We start from the raw sequence: 6,122 nt of genomic DNA, 5'->3' as shown, positions 1-6,122 counted from the left end.
TTGAGTCTGTTTCTTTCTCTGTTTTCTGCTCAGCATTCTTAGCTTGGACTGATGTTTGTTGCCTGCCCTATTCCCAATTATGTTCAGTAGTTAAACTGCTGACTGGAAAGATGACCATCTCCGTGCAGTTGCCTTATTCTGCCTTCATCGATTCACACGTACTCGGGCATTAAGTTCAGCCATGACTAGTGTGCTGATTACTCCTTGGCATGATAAATAAAATAGTTTAGAATTTGCTGGCAGCAGTCTCTGTTCTGCAACAAGTCGGAAATTTTCATCTAAATGAAGTTAGGGAGCAATGAGCTGCTGTGTGTGCATGCTGGTAAGCTGCTGCTCTTTCTGTGTTCTGCAAAGGAGGAGCAGGAGTCATCTTCAGGTCTTTGCATGGAGCACCCAAGTGTTGTGTACCCAAAACGTGGTTGTGTATGGAGATACAACTTCACGCAGTGGTCTCGAAGCCAGGTAGCCCCACAGTTCTGGATGGGCTGGAGGCTTCTGTGGACCAGGGTAACGCTTACTTCAGTTCAGGTCTTCAAACTGAATTAGAGAGCATTTCTGTCATTTGGGAAACACTGGTGTCTGGTTTCCATTTAGCTGATGGTAAATAAATTCTCTAGGATAGTAAATCATAAGTGCTTCAAGATAGTAATGTAGCAGAAGCCAAAAGTGCTCTCTTATGATGTGTGGAGAAATGTTAGATTTGTTGATCTACATCTTGTACTGCGTTTTTTTCTAATTTCCTGGAATCTGTCATATGCTGTTTGAAATGGGTGAGTTAATCAAGCTCTCAACGGGGTTTTCACAGTCCAATTATGGCATGTTTTGTATTAATAGACTGGTTTGCTATAGCGTTTTAAGCAGCTGATTTGTGTTAGACAAACTGGCTGAAAAGTTCACAGGAATTGGCTGATTTGTTTTTCTTTGCTTACTGTTTGGCTTTCCTGTTAAACAAAAATGGAGAAGAGATCATACTGGAAGTTACTGCTCTCTGGGTAGCCGCTAGCTATCTTTATATTAGTAAAACATTTCGTAGAATATCAGTAGAAATACTGTAGGGAAGGACTGAGAAACACTTAAGTTTTACTTTTTGGATGGCTATATGTAAAATACTATTTAAAAAAAATAATAAATAAAAGGAAGCTTTATTCCATCACTCTATCTTCCTGTTTTTGCATTGCTTTTTAACAATTGAAAGAATTGTATTTCTTCCCATGGAAGGACAAATACTAAAGGCCTGTCTATTCAGTAGCATCTAATTCATTTTGGATTTCAATTTCTTTTCTTCTCCACTGGTCAAACTTCCTCAAAGGATTTATTCTCAGCCAACAAAGATTCTGTCATGCAGGTACTTGTACTCTTTGGCTATTCCATCATCCCTATTGTTTATCTCTAGAACATTACACAGGTAAGGTAGATTCTGTAGCTACTTCCAGCTGCCAAAACCTTTTCCTTTTTTGCTTCCCGCTCTGTTCTTCCCAGGCATTGTTACTGTGACAAAATGTCACGAATCTTCTGTAGTAGCCAGTAGGGAGAAGAAAGTTCTTCTGAGAACGCACTGGAATTTTCCATAAGCTTCACATTTGCGTTCTCATAATCAATGTTAGACTCTCCTGGAAACTGTAAATGCTAATTTTTGAAAGCTAACACTAGTGTTAATCAAACATTAAGTAATTTAGTGTTTGTAAAATTTCTAGTTACTGTGTGATTTGGATTAATGGCCCAGTGAAACAATTGAAACTGACTATAACGTTCATCATCATAATCTAATTTGCCAGGTTAGAAATTGAGATTGCGTGTCTCTGTGTGCCTGTGGGAAGGGGGATGGGTGATGGGGGGAGGCCACAATTTTAAAATTAATTAAAAATAGACAATATTATTATTATTATTATTATTATTTTGAATCAAACTGTTCCATTAATTTGATAGCACTTTACTCCAAAGGAAAGTAATTTGCTTTGAAATGACATGGGAAGAAGACAGTGAGGAGTAGTATGGTTGTTGGAGTCACTGACTGTGGTGTGTGTACATGAATTCGGCCTAGGGTCTTCAAGTGTGGGAGGAGGTGGCCGTCTTGGAGGGAAGTCTTGGGAACCTCATTTCACACTGTGCTTAGGATGATGTGGGGAGAGGAAGTAGTTTGTAACGCAACTATACTGCAGAGGAAGGAAGAGAAGTGATGAAAGCTGAGCCTAAGCCTGAGAATTGGGCAGTGCTGTCCAGTGTGGTTGTCATATTGAGAATGTGGAGACGGAGGTATTTAAGGACTGGAATCAGTACTACGTGGTTAGACAGCCGAGAGACAGCCTTAATTTTTATTTTGGCTTTATTATTGCCTGTGGGAGAAACTGCTGAGAAGTTCACGCTGTGCATTTTCAAGATGAATGATGCTAGAAGGCTAATAGAAGTTGCTCAAGCTTCTGATTTGGTGGAGTACAACTGCTGCAAGTCTCAGAGCATTCAGCCAGTGGGGGAATTAGTTCTGCCATCATTTTAACTGCATGTGTAAAAATATTAACTCCACTGCTGTATGGTTCAGTAGCTCCTATCCCAACAATAAAGGCACTGAACTGAAACACAGGGGAAGTGTGGTTTGTGGAGGGGGTTGGAGCTTCATGATCCTTGAGGTCCCTTCCAACCCTGGCCATTCTGTGATTCTGTGACATGGAGCTGCAGAACTATCTGATTAATGTCTAATTGCCTTATGACATCCCTTAGATACGTGAATACTTCTGCTTTTCCTAAACGGTGTATCTTTGTAGCTCGTTTCTCTTGGTTGTTGTGTGCAAATATTTTAGCTCTGTGTTGTTCTTCATAGATTTAAATGAAAGTTTACAGTGTGAGAGAAAAGAAGGGTATTAATCACCCCGCAGTCAGTTTTGCTCCTCCTTTTGTTAGAATGAGATATGAAACCCAGTTAGTTTTTCTGAAGTGTTATGAATATTTCCAAGCTAGATGCTTAGTTAGCACTGTTTCTAAAACTGTGAGAATAACATGCAGAAAGCAAAGGGGACTGAATATCAGAAAAGTAACAAGCAAATAATGCTACAGCAATTCAATCGAAGTGCATTATAAATGCTATGAGAAGGAAAAATGCTGATTTTCAGAGAAAACTGTGCCCTTCTAAATATAAGGATGATAGGCTTGAAATAAAATTGGATGTGGGTAACATTATGATATGTAATCTTTTTGATGTAGCATATTTATTTACATAGAGGTGACTATGTCAGTTTTTTTGTTGTTGTCTGTTTTGGTGTCATATATTCTACGTCCTATTTTTAGTGTTCTAAGCTAATGAAGATCTCTGTATTTTTGTCCCAAAAGGTGCCAATACAGAACTTTCTGAAAATATGCATAATAAATAGCAGTCAGGCAATAAATGAGTTAGAAATATTTGACTTGGGACATACATACACTGCAAATTGATGAGCTGGTACTATTAATAAAATTAGGGCCTCAAGAAGAGAACCTGCATCTCAATTTTGGATTTTGCTGTTTTTGAATTTCCTGCAGTTAGCAACGCCTGTTCTTTTCAAATTGTCTTATTGTGCTGCTTGAATTTCAGGCATTAGATAAAATTTGTTTGTGTATTTTCTATTGGATATCTGTTCTCACCTAATAAGGACTCTATTTGTTTAAAACTTCATAGAGTCAGCAATTGGAAGCTCTAATGAAAATCAAGAAAGTAGAAAACTCAGATCTGTTCAGTGTAAGTTTAATTCAAATAAAATTGCTTAATATGAACGAATGTTGCATTGTGTAAGAATTCCCAGGAAATCACTGGTTACAAATCAGAAGTGTAGGCCATTACTGATTTCTTGTCCAGTTAATGGAGCAAACTTATGTACATACTAAAAACCAGAGCTCAGTATTTAAAAAAATGTATTTGTAAACTCATCTTGAGAGCAGTGATGCTTCAACCAGATTGATGTTTCTTCTCCAGTTCTGCAGTTTATAACCTTTATTTTCTACTTTCTGAAAGTTTTCTTTAAAAAATAGCGCATCTTCAAAGGTGCAAATTGCATTTTTATTAGAAAAAAGAACTGGATATTGACCTGGCTTTTTAACATCTAAATTAGTCGTGACAGAAACACTTTGAATAATAGTGGTGGCGATAAAATAGCGTGTTGTTACAAACTGAAGAATGAAGTTTATTTCAGGACGCAATAATAATATTCTTCTGCATATCTTAAGATCCTGAAGAGTTTTGGGGCAAGCTAATGCAGTCCAACTTGGAAGAATATTATTCTTTTCATTTCTAGTTTTTGTTTTCATCTGCTCATCAAGCCGTGAGCTAAATGGAAAATTTCAGTTGGCAGAATTGCTTCAAGAGTTGTGGTACAGAGACATTTATTCCAGAAAACTGATCTGTCTTTTAAAGATATTCAAGTGTGAGTTGAACACTGACTACAATAAAACACAATCTGTAGATGCGTTTGAAGAAGTTCATTCATTTCCAAGTAAAGTTTCACACACAAAATATAAAAATTCCTACTTTTCCAAGTAAACGCTGATTTTTTTTTTCTTGTGGTAGTGTTCAGAAAATACAAACTGCTAATTGTTTGGCTTCTTAGGAAAGCCTGAAATTTACTGCAGTTAGTAATGAGTGGAGCTGAATTCCTGCTCCGTCTTCCTTGCACGTAGATCTTTTAAATCTTCTCAGCAGTGTAAGTAGACATTGATGGAAGCTATTTATGGCTTAACCAAGAATAAGCAATTGTTTTCTTAAAACTGTTGGAGACTGGATAGTAGCATGCTTGCAGATTAATCAAAATAATCGATTGGCTGCTTCTCCTGTACTGAATTTGGTGGGTTTGTTTGTTTGACCAGTCATTTCCCATCGCAGTAACCTTTGGTACGTGCAGCCTCCTAAATCTACATGGGAAACTGGAGCTGTTTTGGAGGTAATTAAGCTAGTCTATAGTCTTGGCCATATTAGTGCTATCATGAGAAGCTGTATACATTCACAGAAGGAAATCAGTGTTGGTACACGTTTGCACCTACAGTATCAGTTTCAGTTTTCTAGTTTCCCATTCTGATTTGTAACTGCTCTATTTAATTTATATGTAATGTATTGAAAGCACATGTCTGGGCACATAGGACTATATTTTAATTTCAATGACTATCAAAATGATGATAGCTTTCAACATCTGTAGGAGCAAGCATTATCTGAAAACAAATATCTTAGGCTTTAAATGTGGTTTTGATGATATATCACAGAGACGTACCACGACAATACTAAGTGTGCTGATAACATTGCTGGCCCAAATCTTACCCCAGAAAGTTCATCAGAGGTCAGTGAGCTGCTGATCAGGTCCCAGGGAATGATAACTGCCTTCCAGTTTGTCTTGTAGTGGTACAAAGGCTTTGTAGACCAATCCTTTAAAAGAAAATCAGAACACAAAAGATCTGTAGTGTGATTTCAGAGTAGCTATGAGTCTTGGAATGAGTTCTTGAAGGGCTTCAAAGTGTTTTAACTCAGTTTATGCATTAAATGCCTTTCTTCTGGGCAGTTAATGTTGTGCCTTTAGTGCAGATGACTGCACTGTACATCTTCTAAGTATTGGAGAAATGAGTGGCAGATATGCACCCTGTCAGCCTGGAGTACCAGCAGGCAAAATCTTCTGGCCTCCATACCAGAGTGCAGTGGCTTTTTTCAAATACATAGGGATGCACGTATATTTCGAATTGAATTGAATGCATATAATGCTGTGACAAATTTTACCTTAAGACTTACTGTGTCACATAACTGACAAATCACTTTGTGTGTTTAAGATGTGTAGCAATCCATAACTGCTGGTATTTGAGAAGAAGGATGAATCGAAGGAGGAAAATAGGGGAGAATGTAGGTAGCAAAAGGCTAATTCTTGCAGTGTAACTTTAAATGTCAAGGATTTTATCTAGCTGTCGGAAAGTTTTTCTTCAGTGTAGTGTCAGTATTAAATTTTGACAAGTTGTTAGATCAGGGATTGGGAAGAAAACAAAAAGGATGAATCAGAAACTTCTGTTCGAGAAATCACCAGTAGTCTACTTTGTCATGTCGCTTAACTTCATTTCTGCAAATCATAACATTGCATCTGAAATAAGTGAGTTTACATCATTAGTTTATGCAGACACTTAAATTT

Source organism: Meleagris gallopavo, chromosome 4 (assembly GCF_000146605.3).
Source record: "Meleagris gallopavo isolate NT-WF06-2002-E0010 breed Aviagen turkey brand Nicholas breeding stock chromosome 4, Turkey_5.1, whole genome shotgun sequence".
Classification (NCBI taxonomy): Eukaryota; Metazoa; Chordata; class Aves; order Galliformes; family Phasianidae; genus Meleagris; species Meleagris gallopavo.
Note: the sequence above shows the minus strand (reverse complement) of the source record.